Genomic DNA, 22573 nt, shown 5'->3' on the forward strand with positions numbered 1-22573 from the left:
TAATTCTTTTAAGGCTCTGCCCATCCTCAGTTCTGAGAGGCTGTATAAATAGTTTCCCTCTGTATGACTAAAGTGTAATTAACCCTTGGCAAATATTGATATTGTAGGAGTGGAACCTTGTAGAGAATGCGGCAGTGCTAGCCAAGATGCAATGCAGATTTTTAAATGAATGGGCATCTTAAATAAATAGCAAGCAAACATTCAAACTGGGAGAAAAGGAGCCAAATCCATCCCATGGATTATGCAATTTTAATTTTTTTAAATTAAGCAATAGAGCAAATTTCTACATCATAGTAAATGTTTTCACTGGTTTCTTATGGCTGCTTTTCAAGTAATCAAGCTTGCAATTATACTATATTATCTAAGTTAGCCACATAGGCCTTTGTAGCAGGCCCTTCAGTATAGTATCTAGAACAGGGGTTGGCAACGTTCGGCACGCGGCTCGCCAGGGTAAGCACCCTAGCGGGCCGGGCCAGTTTATTTACCTGCTGACGCGGCAGGTTTGGCCGATCGCGGCCCCCACTTGCCGTGGTTCGCCGTCCTGGGCCAATGGGGGTGGCAGGAAGCGGCGCGGGCCGAGGGATGTGCTGGCCGCGGCTTCCCGCCGCCTCCATTTGCCCACGACGGTGAACCGCGGCAAGTGGGGGCCACGATCGGCCAAACCTGCCGCGTCAGCAGGTAAATAAACTGGCCCGGCCCGCTAGAGTGCTTACCCTGGCGAGCCGCGTGCCAAACGTTGCCAACCCCTGTTCTAGATACTATACTGAAGGGCCTGCTACAAAGGCCTATGTGGCTAACTTAGATAATATAGTATAATTGCAAGCTTGATTACTTGAAAAGCAGCCATAAGAAACCAGTGAAAACATTTACTATGATGTAGAAATTTGCTCTATTGCTTAATTTAAAAAAATTAAAATTGCATAATCCATGGGATGGATTTGGCTCCTTTTCTCCCAGTTTGAATGTTTGCTTGCTATTTATTTAAGATGCCCATTCATTTAAAAATCTGCATTGCATCTTGGCTAGCACTGCCGCATTCTCTACAAGGTTCCACTCCTACAATATCAATATTTGCCAAGGGTTAATTACACTTTAGTCATACAGAGGGAAACTATTTATACAGCCTCTCAGAACTGAGGATGGGCAGAGCCTTAAAAGAATTAATGTATTTGCCATTAATTGGGCTATTGTGGTTTCCATGAAAGTATGTCTCTTAAGCTAACAATGGGATGGATGTTTTGAGGTTCTATCTTGCCCTCACCCCTCAATGCCTCCAGAGACTGGGCATCAGGGTTAAGAACCTGGCATTTTCCCTATGGATACCCTCTTTCCCACACTGGGTGCAAGAAGATTGAGTAGAGGGGAGCGCAGTGTCAGCCCGCAAGAACCAGAGCCAAGTTCTGCCCCTGATGTAACACCACCCCCAGCAACCCCACTGATTTTAACATGATTTCAAGAGTTTAAGTCAGGGCAGACTTGGTCCTTTCATGTGTGCTGGGGAAGCAGGGGCGGCTCCAGGCACCAGCACAGCAAGCGCATGCCTGGGGCGGCAAGCCGCAGGGGACGGCGTGCCAGTCGCTGTGAGGGCAGCAGTCCGGCAGTGTTCGGCGGCATGTCTTTGGGAGGTCCGCTGGTCCTGCGGCTTTGGCGATAATTTGGCAGTGGGTATGCCAAGGCGCGGGACCAGCAGATCACCCACAGAAACACCGCTGAATCCGCGTGACCAGCGGACCACCCGCAGAAACGCCGCCGAAGGCTGCCTGACTGCTGTGCTTGGGGCAGCAAAAAACATAGAGCCGCCCCTGTGGGGAAGTGAAGGTATTAACAGCATGATACCCAAGGTCTCTCTCCCTCTCCTCCTCCCCTTAGAGTCACAGGGGAGTATTTATGTCCTATGCAGGCAGTCTAACACAGACCACTCTCTTTCCCTGAATTGAGTTTTGTTCTGAAGTGCCCCAGTGCACAGATGAGGGTGGAGGTTAGTCCACACTCCTCTGGCATGAGGCCTTTTGTTCTATTTGAGGAGGTGTGGGGTTTCTTTTTCTTCAGGATGGAATTCTGTGTCTGAGTGGAGAGCCAGAAGCTCATGCAGTAGGTTTAACAGAGTATCCAAGTTTGTTTGTTTGTTTTTCCAGAGAAAACAGAGCCCTGTGAGTTTTCAGATGGTTGTTCAGGCTGATGTTAGTTCAAAGCGTGTGTTTAGTCTGACTAGGTTTCAACTGGGGATACCCTGCTAAGTTATTCAGGTGAGTGCCCATGTACTAGACCCAAGATACAGGCCATGATTTCCAAGAATGGGTGTCTAAAGTTAGACTCCTAAATCCATATTTAGGACCTGAGTAAGTAACCTGTTTTTTAAAAGTGCTGAGCGTCCCTTTGAAGAGATGGGGGAAGAATACCAGCAGGGGAAGCAGCCCTAGACAGAATAAAATGTATAGATAAATACAGTAGTGTCAACAGCATATCAGAGCCACTCTCCTTCTGTTGCATTGCAACACTAAGAATTGTGGAATAATGCTATTAATTTTTATTGGCTTTTATAAGTTAGGGCCCATAAAAACTGTACATAAATTATTTCTCTTTCCTCACCCTTAAAAATAACTATGTCATGTGTCATAATTTAAATAACAAGGTCTTAATGGAGTTGATTCCCAATAAACTCCACCTTCCTGTGCCAAACTGGAAAACCCCTAGCTATTCAAAGCTAACACCTGTTAAGGAGCATGTTCTGCTTTCGGTAGGATTGTCTCACCTTCCAGTAAGTGAGTACTTCCAGAAAGCCAGAGAAAGGATGGTGATTAAGGCACTAGCTTAGGACTTAAGATACCTGGTTTCAAGTCCCTGTTCTGCCACAGACTTCCTGTGTGACCTTAGGCAAGTCACTTAACCTTTCTGTGTATCAGTGCCCCATCTGAAAAATGGGGTCTTCCCTACCTCACAGGGGTGTTGTGACAAGAAATACATTAAGCATGATGAGGTGCTTGCTTACAATATAAGTGGGGGCTAGATAAGTAGCCAATCTACTTTTTATCTGGTCTAAGGTATGATAGACAAATGACCTATTTTGGGATCTTGCTTCTATACCTGTAACAGAGTCAGGAACTCTTTACCAAGTACACAAAGTTGTGCTTGAAAATGGTTAGTTATTTCTGTTATGTTTTCATACAAAAATAGCAAAACAGGCATTTCAGTCTAGAGACTTCCTTTCAGATTAAGAAAAATATCAACAAGAAAGAACAAAAGAAAAGTCTCTATCATATAGCACAGTGACCCTGTTTCCTCTGTAATTTAGCAACTGTAAAAGAATAAAATGGTGGCTGTCTCTGCAGACAGGCATGTCTTAGAAATATAAAGATACAGTATACAGAAAACAAGAGGTGTCACTGTTCTGAGCTACAACCTGTACAGTGATTTTTAAAACCACATTTCTTTAAAGTTCCCTACCATCCTAACTGAGGATTGATACTATAGAAAGCTTGAAAGTATGAGTGCAAAAAAAAAAAATATTGGAAGAATTTTAATGTGTATCATTCCCCACCACTTTTTATTCTGCCATATTCTGAGCACTTCAGAATAAATCATTATACAAACACACACACACACCATTTTTGACAACATAAACATTTATCTGAAAAGATCTGAATTCCTAACAAATGCAAGTGAGGAAGCACCATAATTGCAGCGCTACTGACACAACAGCATGTGTCACCAGCCAGGTGATTTGGGTAGGGCCTAGAAACAGATGACTCAGAACAAGTTGATTCAAGGTGTAAAAATAAAACATTTACTGACAAAGAAATGATAAATTAAACATGAGTTACAGCCTCCTAGAAATCACAAGATCAACCAGAATCTAGGACATTTGATTTGCCCTTGAGGCAACACTAGGGCTTTTTCCTCATATTCCTCTTCAGCTCCTAGCAAATGTCAGCATAAAGTTAGGGCTTCAGATCTTTTACACAAAGCACTACTGTATATTCAGTAGTCCTTCCCAGGACTGCTGAATTAAAGCCAAAATGTAGAGAAACCCTGCGTATTGGCAATAGGTACTATATGTTTGGCTTATATGGGAGCAAGAGAGTCAGGGAAAAGTATAAGGCCCTGTCCCCTGTCTGTGTTCGGTACACTCAATAAAGAATCCCTTTTATATTCATTATCCAGTCTTATCTCTTCCCTATCATGCAACAAAATTACCCACACTTTACCAATTCCTTTTTTACAATAGGTGCAGAGGAGGAAGTAAAAAAAGAGAGAGATGAAGAAATCCAGAAACAAGAAAATCAAAAACAATTTTTCCTTTTCCAAAACCACAATTTTAAGTAGAAGTGAAATGGACAATTGCACTTCATTTCAACATGTTGATCAGAAACAATTTTTTCCATTTTAAATGTTCCAGTTGGAAAATCAAAACACTTAATCAAAATGGCAAAACCACATTTTTAACTGGAACATTTTGTGGTAAAAAATTCTGACCAACTGTAGTCAGCATGATAAGCAGCAGTCACAGCACACTATCTGCCTAACCACTGGCTAGGTTTTTCTGTTTTTATTTTTTTTTATTTTTGGTAGGTATAACAACAGAAGAGAGTCTTACGGAGAAATTTGAAGGAGGACAACGTGGTGACTTGGCAGGGATTTACAGGCAGCTCCTCCAAAGCGAGTGGGGCAGCACTGAAGAAAGTATGAAGGTGCTTGTTCCAGAATTTCACAAAGCGGTGAGAAAGATTGGCATCACTGGCACAACCGAAGCAGAAGTCTATGTCTCTATAGCTTATTAGAAATGATAGGAAAGGTAGGGCAGGGTTCGATGAAAGAGGACATTTTTGGTAACGTTTTTATGAACAATATGAATGTCTCCATGCATCTGAAGAAGTGAGGTTTTTTACCCACGAAAGCTTATGCCCAAATAAATCTGTTAGTCTTTAAGGTGCCACCGGACTCCTTGTTGTATTGTGGATACAGTCTAACACGGCTACCCCCTGATATTTGACAATATGAATATTACTTGACCCATTTGGCTTGGTAGTGCTACCCAGTGGGTGCAGATGGGTTAAAATCCTTCTCCTAGGACAGAGGGAAGGCATGAGATGTTTGGGTCACATAGCTGTCTGGGGTGGTATGAATGTGAGCTGTCAGGAGCTAGCTAGAGTCTCCACAAATCAGTGGAGGATCAGAAGACAATAGGAACCCCAATGATCAAATGATTAGCAGGGGCTGTTCAGGCAGGCTGAACATGTGAACTCAGCATGGTTTTGCAGTGGGAGGAAAATGGATTGGAGGTGTCAGGAACCTTTGATAAAAACAGAGTTTGCAGACTCACAGCCGCTCTCTGGGGACTGAGAGACTTGTGGGGGGATGTAGAGTGAGGATGGAGCTCAGGAAAGTAGGGCATAGCGAAGCCCTGGCTTCCACCCACAGGAACTCTATCTGAAGTCTGCCTTTCTCACACTAACCCAAAGGCTTTCAGATTTTGTATTCCAGGTGGTTAATAAACTGTTCCCTTGTTTTAAAGGGCTGCCTGTGTCACTGCAGTTACAGACTGAAGAACACTGTGCCCCGAAGGGAGGAAAAATTCTTTCACAGGAGTCTGGCTTGGCTGGACCAGCTGCAGAGAGCCACGGAGAGCAACAGGGATTGCTGGGGCCTGAAGGCCTGAGAGTTATGGAGGCCACAGGCCTGCTCCTGTAAAACAGTGGGAATTGTTGGGGTCCAGCACCCAGGAGACTGGTTAAAGGATGTGGCATAGATCAGACCCTGGGACTTGTCGACACAGTGATAGGCCATGAAGGGCCTTAAAAGAGAAGACAAGTACTTGTGTTTGCTGTGAAGAAGGGATGCAAAGTGAAGGTGATGTGGTCAAAGTGTCAAGTATCAGAGGGGTAGCCGTGTTAGTCTGAATCTGTAAAAAGCAACAGAGGATCCTGTGGCACCTGTAGGACTAACAGAAGTATTGGGACCATAAGCTTTCGTGGGTAAGAACCTCACTTCTTGAGATGCAAGAAGTGAGGTTCTTACCCACGAAAGCTTATGCTCCCAATACTTCTGTTAGTCTTAAAGGTGCCACAGGACCCTCTGTGGTCAAAGTGATGAGCCAGAAAAATTCTTTACCATGGTGAAATTAGTAGCAGCTGGGCTAACTAGAGCCTAATGTCAGCACTTACCAGGAAGTAAGTTTAAAAGGAGATCCCAATTTTTTCTTCATCAAGCTGGAGCAGAGGAAGCTACTTCCGTTAGCTTTATTTGCTTCTGAGGGAGTTATGAGTTTGTTCTTCTCCTTCCAGCTGATCTGTAACCATGCCATAGCACTCATTTATCTACCATAATAATGTGCCCACACACAGAGTTAAAGAAAAACAATTCCCCCTTCCTAAAAGTTGTTGCTTTTCAGAGATTCCTAGATTATAAAACCAGAAAGGAACACTGTGATCACCTAGTTTGACCTTTATAGCACAGGCCATAGGACTTCCCTGAATTAATTTGTATTTGAATTAGTGCATATATTTTAGAAAAATATCTAATCTTCATTTTAAAATTGCCAGAGATGGAGAATCCATTTGGGTCCTCCATGCGTAACAAAACATTATATACTATGCACACAAATCCATAGCTTCTCAACTCTGCAAATAATGTATTAAATACAGAGGGCCAAATTCTAATCTTGGTTACACTGCAGGCTTCGTTGAGATTATTTCTTATTTAGACTAATGTAATTTAGATTACAATTAGATCCCAGGAGTCAATTTCTGGTTATTTAAAGACTTCAGGGCAGGAGTACCAAATACACTGTTGGTGCTAAACAAATAATATATGTTTCTACAAAATAACTTTTCAGATTACAATCCCTATTTACAAATTACTAAAGTGAATGGTTTTGTGTACTGAATAGCATAATATATCTTACATTCATATTAGGTGACCTAATTCTGCCTGATTTACAGTCTGAAATTTGGTGTGTTCTGATAGGAATCATCTGACCATGTCACACAGCCAAACCTAGCTTTGTAATGTTTCACCAAGATTCACTCTCTTTGTTCAAAGGAAAGTCCAACAGGGACATAGCACAGAGGTGAAATCAGTTCTCTTTTGTTCATTTAAACAAAATGAACTCATTCAAAAATTTGCTTTGAATGAGTCAAGAATGAGGGTGGTGTTAAAGGAATAGAAAATGAAAATTGTAGCTGCATTGACCATATCCATATCTAGTCTGGGTAGAGAAAAAATTCTCTTCTTAATACTGTTAGCTCTCATCCTTCCAGAATGCAACACAGATAAACAAACAAATTGAAAATGTTCTCATTTATTTTAAGGACACATTTCAGTGCTTAATCAAGCGCGGGCTGAGGGATGTGTCGGCTGCCGCTTCCCGCAGCCCACATTGGCCTGGAACAGCAAACCAGGGCAGTGGGAGCTGCGATCGGCCGAAACTGCGGACGCTGCAGGTAAACAAACTGGCCCGGCCTGCCAGCAGATTTCCCTGACAGGTCACGTGCCAAAGGTTGCCGATCCCTGGTTTAGCCCATTACAAGTTATTGGTCTCAATACAGGGATAATGGGATGAAATTCTCTGGCCTGTGATATAGAGGTCAGATTAGATGATCTAATGGTCCCTTCTGCACTTAAACACTGTGAATTAATTCACCTAGTTAAAAATTATGGCCTCAATCCTGCTAACATTTGACTATAAGAATACTCGCATAAGCTGTTTTGGGCACTGTACAGAAAATTAAAATTTAAGGTTAAATAAAATCATTGAATTATCATAAACTCCAGAGAAGAACGTACATAACCTGAACATGCCACCTGAAAACTCTCTATGGGGCAAAGGGCCAGTGCTGTTGCGCAGCCCATGTGGGAGACTACACGTTCAGGAATGACCTTCAGTTGTGATGTTATAAATGAGATTCCCTGAGCACCAAGAGAAACATGCCAGCCATGCAGCTGCATGCCTGTTGAATGACACCTGTTAAGCATGCACAGCAGCATTCACAATGCCCAAAGACTCAGCTGCTCATCTTGCCTTGCTACCTGAAGTAATGCAGTGGTGGTGAAAATTAGGGAAGGAGAACTGGTGGCAACCTATTTGTGGATCCTGGGAAGGCACTTATGGTGGGAAGGGAGAACTCCCTGGAGAGCATGGCTGGGGAAGTATAATGGGATGGCAGATGTACTATGGATGCCATGGAGGGAGCAGGGTGGGAAGGCAAAGGACCCTCAGCCAGCAAATGATAGAAAGTTTCCTGGCTGAGTAGCTCTTGGAAGAGAAGAGAGAGGAGCTCCGCTTACATTTGGTGGTAGGACTATTTTAACTGTGTGCACTAATGAGCTCAGTACACAGGTGTACACAGTCATTGAGCCTCAGTTGTCACTGGCTATGTCTTCACTGTTTTTACACTGAGATCACTATCTTGCTGTAAAATCTCAGGGGAGAAAAGGCACAAGTCAGTTTTACCTTGATATAGCTAGTCAAGATCAACCCTATTTCCTGTATTCTGTGGTTTAACTCAACTAGCTATATAGAGGTAAAAGCACAGTGCCTCATCTCCCCTCAGATTTTACATCGTGCTAGTTATCTAGAGTTAAAAACACAGCCTCAGGCTCAGTTGCTGTTGACCCCTATGACAGCATGACTAGCAGCATGGTTGGAAGGCCACTGAGGAGCTCCTGTGCATAAAATGGGCATGTTCTAGCCCTGAGAAGTGGGAACCAAGCTGAACGTCTCTAATGAAGGCCAGGTCAAAAGAGCTCATGTTAAAATCCTGACACCCAACGGATATTCCTGCTACTGCTGGAGCAGTCAGATCATCCCCATGGCTCATAAAGATGCATCTGAGAAGCTAATCTCTTGCCTTTGGACTATATAAGACATGGCACCAAAGGGCAGGTGTTTTAAATAGCAAAATTCCTGAGTGAAAGAAGAAACCCCTAGAACCAACCTCACACAAGATCTCCCCCCAATCCACGCTTCTAGTTACAGAAGTTGGATGCCACAGGGCAGTGAAACACCCATGGAGAAGGAGGGCACCACACTGATCTCCTACAGAGTGCCCCCACTCTGGTATCCTGGGGCCTGCCCTCCAGGAGAAGGACACACTGAAGGGAGCTCTTCCCCCCTCCCCCCCCCGCATCCTGTGCAGAGAGTTTGGGGTCTGCCCTGTGCAAATGGAGAGAACAAGGGGAAGGAAGAAGGGCAGTAGGAGGGTGACAAGGGAAGGGAGGGATAGGGAGGGGGAGAGGGAAGGAAAGGGGGAGAGTGACTGGGGAAGGGAAGGGAGGGATAGGCAGGGGGAAGGAGCAGGGGAAGGAAAGGGGGGAGGGTGACTGGGGAAAGGAACCGAGGGATAGGCAAGGGAGAGGGAAGGAAAGGGGGAGGGTGACAGGGAAGGGATGGGCAGGGGGAGAGGGTAGGAAGGGGGAGGGTGACAAGGGAAGGGAGGGATAGGCGGGGGAGAGTGACTGGGGAAGGGAGGCACAGCCAGCGGGAGAGACCAGCGCAGGGCAGGCAGCCTGAGCAGGTCCCTGGCCTGAGGGAGGGCGCGGCAGAGGGGAACCTCCCCTCCCTGGAGAGATGCTCTTCTCCCATTGGTGCGGAAGGCCGGACGGCTCCTGTCCTGGGCGCAGCGCGCACCTCTCCCCGCTCAGAGGCGGCGGCGGCCGGGAAGCAGCTGGCTGGCGGAGGTAACGCGTTCTTGGGCCCCTGCCCCGGGGCTAGTGCGGGCGGCAGGGAGCGGGGCGATCGAGAGGCGCAAAGGTCCTGTGCGGTGCCCAGCTCTGCCAACCTGGCCGGGCGGGCGGGAAATAGGCGCAGTGCCCTGACTCAGAGGCGGAGAGCGGCAGCCCAGGAGTCCTGGGGTTTGCGGGGTGCCCGTGGGGAGGAAGAGACCCAGCGAGGGGGTGAGTGAAAGCGGAGGAGTGATCCGCGTAGGAAGCGTAAATCCCGTCGCTGCTCTCATGTGCGCTGTAAAACAAGCGGGTGTCCGGAGCAGGGGCAGCTGCGGCTGCACTGTCAGGCTGGGGGCGATTCCGGAGTCGGGTACTGGCTGGAGAGAGCTGTGTCCAAGTAAACGGCTTTTCCCCCCCCCCCCCCCCAGTTTCCAGTTAGTTAACTTAAATTGATGTGCCAGAAACTGTTGTTACCCAGTTTTCTGATCTACACTCTCTTTAAATCACCCGGTAAGGTGGTTGCAGAAGCTAATGTGTTTGTATGGAAGAAGGTGCTTTGAGTATTGTGGGGACACAACGGCATGTTTGTGTCTTTTCTTGGCACAGCGTTGATACAACCAGAAGAGAGAGAGAGAAAACAATGCTTCCACGCTGTTCCTCTGTTATTACCTATACAGGTGCTAAATGTTGTCAGATATGTTCATATGGTTTGGCAAATATTTATTTTTCTTCGATAGATATTAATGGGGGTGTGGTAAGATGTTTAGATAGTGATAGTGGCATATGGCATACATAGTGGCTATGTATCACTGTAACCTCTTATCAATCTAGTAGTTAAACTCTGAAGCTGTGTTTTCTGCATATGCAAAACAAACAGATCTCCTGTAGGGCAGAAGAAACTAAAGACTGACAGAAGTATAAACACAGTCAAGGTGCTGGAGACAGAAATAATTAATATACTTGATTAAAAGTATTGCACTAGGAACATGGCAACTGCTGTGTTGTGAAGGAGTTATTTCAAGTGTCCAGGAAAGGTGAGTGTTCTCTGGTATGGTGGCCCGCTTCTTTCTGCTGTGTCAAGGTGAAAAGAGTTTGCTATTCTGGCTGTGACATGTTGAGCGTGTCCAGAAATGACTTACCATGCTCTGAACTTTTGCATCTGATGGTCAAAATATACAGGTTGTGGGAGTTTAGCTCTTTACAGCTGTTTTCCTTCAAGGTACCCATTATCTTAGTCTAAAAACAGGGTTTATTTCGCTGACATAGTGACTCAATAATAAAAATTGCACTAAAGCCACTTCCTGGTAATTCTGAAACAATGTAAAACCACAAAACCTAATGACATGCAAATATAGTCTAATTTGCTTAGCTTTCTGTGAATGAAGGGGGAACAGTGAGCAACTGAATGGGTGCATAATTGCTCTGGAAGTCTCTTGTACTGAATGTTAACTTGGTAATTGCTGAGATTGCTTATAAACTCGGAAAATATCTTTAGTGTTTGAATATGTAGTGTGGCTTTTGTATTAATTATTTGTATGTGTTCTATCAAGCTGGCTGTTTACAAAAAGTAAACAGAAATGCTGTATATTATATACACTAACTCTCCTGTAAACCAAGCTACATAACTAATTGGGAGTTAATATATGCTTTCTGTTGTGGGAGAAGTCTACCAGAACTTAACAGAGAGTAATGATTTTGTAACCAGCCTACTTTAAAGTATCTAACTTCTAAAAAGGTATAAAACTTAAAAGAGAATGAATCTTTCACTTATTGCACTACTGGAAAGGGCTTGGCTACTCTGGTGATAAGGATGGTATAAGAACTTAAATAGAATGGAATTGAATTTCTGTAGAATGGTTTTAAATTGTATAGGACTTTCATAAGGGTCATTAGTTTCTGAAAGGGAAATCTTAAACCCTTAGTCAAAACAATAAGAGCTAAATTATTCCTATATCACACTTTTTGTCTTCTGTGCATTACAGACTTTGGCCTGATCGTGAAATCTAATGTATATGGCTGAAAGAGCCTGTCAACACAGATCACATTGCATCACTGATGCCTTTAAACTTTGTGGCACCCCTGTCAAGTAGGTAGGCAAGCATTATGCCCATTGTAAAGAAGTGGGAGAAATTAAAACAGAGGTTTAAAAGGATACTAAATGTAGAGTTAAATAACAAATTCAGTAACTTTTTTTACAAAACCAAAAAAGCCAACAAAAACACTGCCATTAATATTTAAACAATGTTATTGGAAAAGTTGTTAAGGAAACAGTCCTCTGGCATCTGTGGCAATAATTGCAGCATGTAAAACCTTGAAAGGGTACTTGATTATAAAGAGAATGGAATTGATCATTCTGTTCTCATTGTTCAGACTAAGACCCAGGCAAACAGCACCGTTTGATCTAACAGTGTCATGGTTCTTTGTTTCCTAAAAAGTGGCTTTCTTTCCTCTATAGCAAAAGATATTGACCATGGCCGGTGTCCAGATACCAGACAGATCACTGTTCTGTACCAAATTAATTTTGTCCTGCAACATAGGACTTGCCAGTTTCCCAATATCAGATACAAATATGGTTCCAGGTTAGTACTTGAGACCAAAGATTTTTCGCTAGCACAGAATGTGGAATACAAACTGCAACAGTTAGTAACAGAGGTTAATCAAGAAACTAAACAGCATAAGAAGTCAAAAGAATTCATTGTTTTCTGCCCTCTATCAAATTTCCTGCGCTCATGACCGAAGGAATCTGGCTTGTCTATGCTCGATAGAACACTTCTTTCTTCTGTAAAGGTATCAGATACATTCTTTTGAATAAGACTTTAAATAAAGCCCCAACAAGCATCCGTTATCTGAAGGGGAATATAAAATAATGCTTAAATTCTCAATGAAGGAAATGTTTTCTTGTATATTGTTTAATTTTACTTCCCTCTCTAGTTAGCACTGGTGACTTCTACTAATGAAATCTGTCATTTGCTGTTGTAATAAAGAAGTGCTGTACTTAGTCAGGTAGTGGTCTTCAGTTCCGATGCTGCGTGCTATCCAAGCTCCTAAAGTAATAGTTCACTTTCTCATGATCAAAGCTCACCGGCTGTTGCACACGAGGTTGGAAAGTTTTACTGCAGCTTAATACCAAATCAATTATATGAGGCTCCTAGATCTTGTCTTCAGGTGTTAGGATGTTTCGACATCATTGCATGCCTAGGACATGACATGGGTTTTGCTGCAATGGGCTGAGGTTAGTTTCCAGTTACTTGGTTTATTGGTGATTCAGAGGTTTTTAGCAGACTTATTGGTTTTTAGCAGACTTATTCAGTACTTCATTCCTGTGGTAGGGAGTCATCTGGTTTCACCCAAGTACAGCAACTAGCTCTGCTGGATTCTCACCTCGCGGTAAATATATGGTTTGCTTTGGCTTTGTAATTTGATGCCATTTATTGCTTTTGGGATGGCAAAAGGAAGAAGAGTGCTAGAAGAAATTTTCTCTGCTTTTATAGCATTTTAGCAAAGAATCATAAGCACTTTGCAGAAATGAATATGTCCAAAAGTTCTGAGCCAAGTTGTATTCCTTCCAGTGTAAATATGCACAGAATATGTAATGAGATGTCAACTTCTGCCCCTGCCTCTGCTGACTCCATTTCCCTCTAACCACTAGACTTGGGTTGTTGCAGAGGAGGGAGTCGAACTAAATCCCCCACCACTCGGTATTGAACTTGAAAAGATTTCATACTATGGACTCAAAATGTTGTTGTCACTAAAGCCTTTGGAAGTTCAGCTATTGACTTATTTGGAAGGTGGCGTAGGCTTTATATTAGTGTATTCAGATTAAATTGAGAGTTTCTCAAACCATGTACTCACGTTTGCTTGTGGGACACGATCAGTGGTGTGCAGCCTGGCTTATCAGAATAAGAATCCATTATAATGACACTTACTGTCATTCTGAAGGTGGCTTGCCAAGTAGTCTGAATTTTAGATGTTTTGCTAGGTCAGGAAGTTTGAGAACTACTGGGTTAGATAAATGTTTTAGTCCTGCAGTATCAGGAAAACAGATTTTAAAAGTGCCTACAACTCTCTCTCCCATTTCCACTCACCCCATTTTGTTAAATGTAAATGGTTTATCTGCTTCAAAAGTGGGTTTTAAAACTGAGCACCTATTTCGGAGAGAACTCAATTATTTGAAACGTGGAGAGGATAATTCAGACCAATACCTGGGTTGCTGCTGTGCAGTATCATGCGAAACTCCAACAATCTGCTACTGAGAGTGACGTTTTCCCCGTTGACTGATTTAATTGTGATTTCAGATACTGAGAATAACATGAAGGGGGACTGGTGCTACAGCTTGTTTTTCAATGTTTGCACCAGGCCAGGGTGAATCCACTAGCTAGTGAAATATCAAATTATGAAGGTAAATGTGCCATGTGCATCAATGCTGATTTCTCCGTCGAAGGGATTATGGCTGACATAGTACTATTTAACTTTTTAAATTTCTGATTGTTTTGTTGGAAAACCCAAGGTAAATTTCTGCTCAAGATTGGATGAAGCCTACATCTCACAGTATTGTTTTGCAAACTATGTGCGTTTTGAAGTGCTGATTTGATTCACGATCTAAATTGAAGTCCTATTTCCTATCCCTATCCCACTGTTGTCCGCATCACTGCTGGAAGGTTGAAGACTATTGCCCTGTTTGTGCTTTTGGCACCTGTCTCAACAGCTAACTTGATTCTAAGCAGAGTCCTGCTGTTGGAATAGGTGTGTGCTTGAAGCACTAGCATTGAAGGCTAGATTCACTTCTACTCTGTACGCATCATAAAAGGGATGCCCAAACTTTGCAACCCTAAGATCTTGCCCGAAGCCTAAATGGTGCCCTGACTTTTTCTCTCTAAATGTGTATGTATATTTCGTTTCAAAAAGCATTTAAAAGAGGGGTCTCCGTTGCTCAAAGCCATCATGTAGGAAAGAACAGACAGAGAACTTTTGGTTCAGTCCCTGGGCTATTTGCATGGAGTAGTCCTCAGTTACAACAGAGCTATAGTGTCAATAACAAAAGCAGTGGCTATGCTTGCAAAACAGCTAAAATCGGATGGTAAGGGATGATCTGGCTCGCCACACTGTGCCTCCTACCCAATAAAATGTATGATAATGGCACACTGGCCTTTGGCAACATAATGCATGATCTCAGCTTAGTACTATGCCACAAGCAAAATCACTCTGTCCCTCTGCTGAACACTGTGTGTTGAATATTGAGACTTAAGATGCAAGGCAATGGAGAATCAGACCCCTCGTGCAGTCACTGCAAACTGGGTATAAAATGCTACCATTCTGATCTGATAGTGTTTTGCACTCAACTTGCATGGATATAAATGTCACCATCAGGTGCAGGGCAACAGAGAATCAAAGCATTAGGCTTGCAATGGTGCATCTCCTTATGTAAGATATGGTACCTCGAGAGGGCCGCAGGCTGCATTTTTACAGCTTCACTATTAAGTCTTATAAATGCTAGAGAAACCTTGGCAACGATTTCCTGGTGTTGCTAACATTGGCTCAGCTCCATGAATACCAGCTGTGTTGTGAGCCCACATGTACATATGGCAAATGTTGCCACCAGTTTTAAGTTCTGTCGGTTAACTCTGCTTACAGCAGGTCTAAAGACACATGCCAGCAACCCATCTACACTAGGGCTTCTAATGTTGCTAACACCGGTGGTGGTATTTCATTTATTCTGCACCTCATGTGTCTGTTCAGTGCCGGACTAGACTCGAGCTCAACAGGGTCGTCTTTCGCCACTAATTCTGCCAAGCCCATTCCCTTAGCTGTGGTTTTGTTAGATAGCTGGTAGGGACAATGGGAATCTCATTCACCACCGGTGGTGCTGAAGTGAAGGTAGTATGGCAGCAGCCATCTTGAACCTGGGTTGAACCAGGGACTTCCAGAGCTGAAAATGTGAGTTTCTGCAGAGCCATGCTCTCTAGCTTTGGGCTGTAATAGGCGTATCCTCTGTGGAGGCATAGGGGAGGAGGGACACAATATATGGAAACTAGGGGGTTACATTAGCAGTGATGGGAAGTCTGCAAAATTTTCCCTTGCGTGGACAAGTCTTTGTAGCGAATCTTCATTTCACTCTAGTGGTTTCCACACTGATAATCCTCTTGGAGTGCAGCAATTACCACATACTGGAGAGATCTTCAGAACTGTCCTCCACTAGGAAACTTAGCAAGAAACTGCCACTGGTTCTATAGAACTGGTGTTAACATTCGTGGGTGCCCTAACATAAACATGTTTCTGGGATCTTTAGCACCACGTCTATAGTATCTGAGGGTAACATTGTCAAATCTGCAGAAAAACACACTTTTATTAGAAGGTTCCACTGTATTAGATGTTGTGGATGTGCTAGTTTTTCTACTCTGGCTTCCAGGGGCTAGGTAAACTTTAACTGAATAATCCTGACTACATAAAAAAGTGTTTAAAATTGAAAACAAAAAACCAGGAAATGTCTCACTTCCCAGTAGTCTCTGATGAAAATTTCTTGGTAACTGGCTGCTTTCTTTGTTTTGCATGTTGCTGTTCTTGACTCATGTAACTACCAGACTGACTCCACAGTGCAAGTAAAAATGAGCCCATATATTAGTTAATGGGGGGGGGGGCACTTCTGTCAGCATTCCCACTTTGTAAAGTGATATATTTCAGAAGCCGCATAACTTGACTGTAATTTGCTCAGGCTAAATTCTGGCAGTAGCTACCAGAGTCTGGAAGCAATTTTTTTTTTTTTTAATTAAAAGCACAAAAAATATAGGGTTAGTTGCCTGTTGAAATTATAAGAGGGCAGAAAAAATTAGAGGCTGGTCTATTTGTGTTCCTATAATTTTGGGAAGGCCTTTCTCAGATTGATATATTCTCATTCCTGTGGACTCCAGAACTCGTAGGGGAAACCGAAGGTAAATGCGTGAGTAATCTCTGATTGGGGCCATAAGTATGGTGGTGTCAGTGATCATGGTTGTGTGAATCCTGCTTGATCGGGCTCATCGGGGTTTGTTTTTCAAGGTGTGGCAGGGTCTACCCACTGACCCGGTCTAGGGAATCTCAGGCCATAGAACTGGGTAAGGGCTATCTGTATGGCCAACAGCAGGACTGAAGGAACATTTTATGGTTCTGCTGCTGAAGATGGGAGGCGTGGGGTGAGAAAAAGGGAAGGAATGGGGTTAGCAGGCAGCCTCACTCATCTGAAGTGCCTCCCTATTGGTGGAGGGGGAACAGCAGATCAATTTGCTGCTGTGTGTCCAGGGTGGGAAGAACAGGCTTTCTGTACTAGAAGGCTATTGGAGGGAAAAGAGTAATAGTCACAGGGCCTTCCAAGAAAACTTAAATAGGTGGCAACCTAATGGGAGTGGGAAGAGAGAGAGAAATGAGGCTGGCATTCTGTCAGTTTCACTTTCCTGTGTTTTGTATTTCCGCCTAAATTTTTCACATGGCCTTTCACTGGTTGTGCAATAGCAACCCTTTCAGATGACTTGGGAACAGCATTGCCTGGTGTACCATCCAGGCCTCTCCTTGGGCAGAATTATGGTGGGTTTAAGGGTCAGGCCAGTTCCATTATCAGACCCAACTGGGAAGGGGTCAAATGTTCCCTATGAAGGGATGAGAGGGCTCAGTTGAAAGGTGGCAGCAGGATGGAGGTTGGCTCCTGTGATTAGCCCTGGGGCAGAGAGAGGGGAGCAAAGCGAAAGGCCTCTGGGTCTTGGCAGAGTACTTTGGGTTGTGAGCTTTATTTTGTGAGGTTTTGTTTGAATTAATAAAATGGTGCCCTGACGGAAGGGGGCCTGAAAAATTACAGGCATGGCAGTGCGTCCTTTATGGGCTGGGGAGAGAGGCCAGCAACCCACATGCTGTATTATTTTTCTTTAATATGTTGCAGTCCTGCCCAACAGTCCTGATCGTGAATGGGACCTCTGTTTTGTTAGGTGCTGTACAAATAGGTAATTAGGCACAGTCCCTGCCTGCAAGTGCTTACAGTCTAATTTAAAGATGCAATAAGTAGGTTTAACAACCAACAGCAGGGTAACAGTGATGAGGTGACACCATGGCATAGGGTAGCTCAGGGGTCGGCAACCTTTCAGAAGTGGTGCGGCAAGTCTTCATTTATTCACTCTAATTTAAGGTTTTGTGTGCCAGTAATATATTTTAAAGTTTTTAGAAGATCTTTCTATAAGTCTATAATATATAATTAAACTATCGTTGTATGTAAAGTAAATAAGGTTTTTAAAATGTTTAAGAAGCTTCATTTAAAATTAAATTAAAATGCAGATCCCCCAGAACTGGTGGCCAGGACCTGGGCAATGTGAGTGCCACTGAAAATCGGCTCGCGTGCCGCCTTTGATACACGTGCAATAGGTTGTCTATCCCTGGGATAGCTATTGCACTACTCAATGGGCCTGACTCAAATAAGACCTATATATGTATTTTATCATCTGCCATGGTGTGACCAAATGCACCCGTGTTCACACCCTACACATTATGACCATAATGGCTCGGGAGATTAACTCGCTTTGAAATTTTCACAAGTGTCTCAACAATTTTTTTTAAATAATAAACAGACCGGGGGCGGGGGGGTGGGTGGGTGAGGGCAACGGTGTCTTAAATTGGGTTTTGTTAAGTTTGTCTCTAACTTTAATGCTGGGATAAATGGGGGGTGGGAAGTATGGGAAACTGAAAATGGAAGGCTGAACCTGTATGATTCTGCTACCCTGTTGTGTGCAGCTTCTGGAGCGAGTATGGCCCTCTGTCAGTGGAAGCATAGATCATGTGATACAATCATAGGAGGCTCTACCCTATCTTCACAGGCACATCCTTGTGAGCTATCTTCAGCTCTGGATTTCCTGCCTCTTATCCTGATAATTTAGATGCTGCTTGTAGTGTGTGAACAAGAGGTTACAGTCTTTTTGCTGTTGTTGCAGGCCAATTAACAATTAATTATGTCTGAGTGTGTGTGTATATGATATGCAAGGAAACTGCAGCTGAAACAACACTAAAATGGAGTTGTTAGATTTCCGGCCAGGCCCTCAAATCCTTAATCTTTTTCCCAGCTGGATTCTGTTTAATACCTGGCAAACAAATCTATTAGCTCTGAGAACTTTTCTATGGCCATTTCCAGGCTCTTATGTGCTGGCTGTTGCTATGGGAAATTTAATGGGGGTTCGGCATGAAGCCATCAGCCCTTCGGAAACTCCAATTAGTACAGAACCCTACAGTATGTCTCCTCACCTATCCTGGCTACCATGAATGCATCAGACTGGTCCTCCATTCTCACTGGTTTCCCGTAGACTATAGAGTCAAGTTCAAGGTCTCAGTCACCATCTTCAAGGTACTCAGTGGCCTGGGTCCAGGATAGCTAAAACACCTCGTGGTTCAGGATGAAGATTGTGATTGACGACTCAACTCCTTTGGAAACATTTATCTGTGCAGGAGATGGAACTTTCTCAGTGGCTGGTCCATGACTGTGGAATGAACTCCCTCCAAAACCAAGGACCCTCACAACCCTTGCCGCTTTCTGTTCCAAGGTGCATTTCTTCAACCTGCCTTCTTTAACACAGAGCAAGTGCATATGAAAAACCCCAACCCCACTAACGAAACCAAACCATAACACTACATTGCACACACAACTCTCCCATAAGGAAAGGAATGAGATGGAACAACCTGCATGTGACAATGTTAGTAAAATCACTTAATGCACGATGGGAATGCACTTGGACATTGTGGTATAAGGACCTATACAGAAATAGAAAATTAGAAAATCTATTCTAACCAACTTTCTTAGGAAAGGACCGAGAACTTTAGGGTGAAGCAATAGCTCTTTAGAATACTGTGCGTTCTCCACGTAGCATGTGGTTTTTATGCAAATACATTTCCCAGACTAGTATCTTCTATCTAACGGTTCACATATCTGCGTTGAGCTTAGCAGACACGTGATTCTGTAAGCGCAGAAGCACTGCAGAACGGTGTCTTCAATGGTGATCCTTTTCCTACAGTATGTTTTACTGTAGTATCTGGTGAGCAGTTGTGATACTCTCTTGATCATTGCTTGGTTTGTTTCTATCTGCAGTTGTCTTTATTTTAATAAACTCACATCTCTTGTATTTCCTATTTTATGGCACAGAATATTGTATAATTGTTACTCATTTTTTATATTGCACTGCAAATTTACACTTTATAGAAGATCATGGGATACTGATTATTTTGCAGTAGTAATGAATAAATCTCAGCAGATCAGATACAGATAAGTATCAAGCATCTATAAGTTTACATGTGTTTTTCATGCCAGTTGTCACAGTTCAGGGCAACCTATGTGTCCCCTCTGTGGTCTAGAAAGGGCACCCATTGTCAGGTTTCCGGCTCGCTAGCCATCACCTCTTGTGGGCAGAGACGTGTGCAGCCTGGAAATACCCTTGTCAAAGTGGGAGAGAACAATTCCCTGCCTACACTGTGAATTCCCCAGCAAGACAGACTGCCTCAGCAGGCCTGCTTTGCCTTCCTTCCTCAGAAGCTATTAACAGCATAATTGCCCACAGTTAAGTTGTCCCCCAGCACTTCTTAAGCAAGCACATGTATTCTTGAGGTGAAAACGTTACAGACAAAAACATTAAAAACCTACAAGCATGTTAATAAGCTGACCAGAGATCACGCCAGCTCAACAAGGGCTCTGGCAGGTGACAGTCTTTCAAACTACACCAGTAGGTTGATAACAAGTTGATAACCATCTTGGCTCAGAGCAAGCACGCCCAGGAAACTGAGTCACTTCTTTATATGGTCTGGGTCTTTGATCTGTCCTCAGGTGATCATCAGATCCCCACCTTAGGGCGATGCTTCAGAAGGCCTAGTTCTTGCATAACCAGAGGCTTCACATTTGCATACACCTCCCTCTAGAAATTTCCTGGGAAACCAACTTCACTTTAAAAGTTCACATTATTTCAACTAGTCCTGTGGAGGTCATACCACTTCCCGGAGTTTGTTAGTCAGTTCTCCCCCTTTAAAGAAGTTACATGCAGTGTGTATCCACAGTAATCCACAAACATTTGCACTTTTAGTACAATGAACTTCTAAAATACTTAAACATAATTCAATAAGGTTTGTTCAGGATATTACAGGAAATTGCTGTATCTGTCACGCTAGCCTTCTGGATTCTAAGAATTCTTGGCAAATAATCTGAACCTCTGAGAACAAAGACTGTAGGTTGAAAATATCATGAACAGGCTTTTGTGACATAACTGGTTCTTCGCTTTTCTAAAGTCCAGAAATCTAAAAAGAACAGCAGTCTTATTTTGCTTTTGCCTGGAATCAAGAATTGCACAGGCACAAATATGATTTATTTTAAAAACCCAGTTATCTGATTTCCCCACATCTCTCTAATAGTCTTTGACTCTTGAAGTTCATGCTGATTGTTTGTTTTGTGTCAACTGGTTCAGCTGTTTCTATTTTACCTTGTATCTGGTGTCCTCAAGGAGAGGTATAGGTATCTCCATATCTACAGTTACCGCAATTATGCCCACTATACCTACAATGACAATATCTTGAAGAACCTGTATTGCACAGTTGGGATATTATAGCTTAAGTCAAGGGTTAAGAATTCGATCCAGAGAAGTAAGAAGCAGACTTTCCCTAAAAACAAACATGGACCCGCCTTGGATACAATATCTAAGTAGTACAGCTGTTAATACAGTTGCCAAGGAAAGTCCCAATTGCTGCCTATAGAATACGTAAATAGAAAGAAGTATTTCTTTTTGAAACATAACTGATCCTTGAAACTGAACATAGTTCTGGCACAGTCCCTAAGTGGAACGGTTTTAGGTAATGCAGTTACTAAAAAGATCTGTTCTACTTTAAGACTACAGGCTTATAAATCACCTTGAAGCTCCCCTCAATCTAGAATTAACTAGTTTTCTATTTACTTATTTAGATTTATAAAGTGCACATTGATTACGCCAAACAAGAAGGTATCTATAAACTACTTTTGCATGGGACCAGGGTTCACTAATTACACACAGCTGAACTACTGGGGGGGTGGGGGAGAGAGAATATGGACAGAGTGGATAAAAACTGAATTTAAATATTTACAGGTGAAACTTGCTTGCTCTCACTTAGCTAATCAGAAACCTGACAATTCACATATATACCTCAGTCTTGCTACACTTGGCACCAGAGAACTGTAGTAGGGTCTTGAATTACTAGAGGTTAAATCTTCACCCTTCTGAAGGTAACGGCAAAACTCTGACACCTGTTGACTTGGCCATCAAGGAGTGATTGCTTCACTGACTGCAGTGAATCTGACAGTTTTCACTAGTTGAGGATCCGCCCCCCTAATTCTTCCAATGGTTATTCATGTACTAAATATTACTCATACAAGTAGTTTTATTGAAATAAATGGGATTACTTCTGCATAACATTTCTCACATGTCCATGGGATGAAGGCCTATAATCTATAAGGTATCTCATATATAAATAAATAAATATGCCCTGTGATGCAATATTGCTGGGTTTTTTAATTCTTTGGTCATGTGAATTATTACAAATTAGCAAGATTCTACTATCTCATGTTCTAGGACTTAACATATTGCTTCTCATCACCAATTGCATAATAGGTCTCTCTATAACTGGAATTGTTTTACCCATCATTGAGATGCTAGCTTTGATGTAAGTTTCCATTACCTTGTTAATAATTATCTGTGCATGTCTAAGAAATTACAGTCCATTTGCCAAAGAATGGTTATAGGGAAATGTGTAATTATAATGTCCTTTCTTCTGTTTGTTCTTTTTATTTTTTTAATCTCTGAAATGGACAGTTCATAAATCACTTCCCTAAAATCAAACTCTTAAATAGGTCTGGAAAGTGATATTCTTAGGCAGAGGTGGTGCTAGTCCATTGGGGTCTCTA

The 22573-nt window shown here is 42.9% G+C and overlaps 1 protein-coding gene across 6 annotated transcripts in view; it reads left to right on the top strand.

Moving 5' to 3' along the window:
- The first annotated feature begins 9555 nt into the window (after nt 1–9555).
- Nucleotides 9556–22573, top strand: part of SYTL2 (synaptotagmin like 2) — an 80947-nt gene continuing 67929 nt past the window's right edge. For 4 of the 6 annotated variants that reach the window (XM_034759034.1, XM_034759037.1, XM_034759038.1 and 1 more), the window contains exon 1: nt 9556–9675. The gene's annotated coding sequence lies outside the window, so the exon portion shown is untranslated. Of the gene's footprint in view, nt 9676–9762; nt 9892–22573 lie in introns of those variants that run through there. The other 2 variants (XM_034759039.1, XM_034759035.1) reach the window with 2 other exon arrangements.

This window comes from Trachemys scripta, chromosome 1 (assembly GCF_013100865.1).
Source record: "Trachemys scripta elegans isolate TJP31775 chromosome 1, CAS_Tse_1.0, whole genome shotgun sequence".
In the NCBI taxonomy this organism is placed as follows: Eukaryota; Metazoa; Chordata; order Testudines; family Emydidae; genus Trachemys; species Trachemys scripta.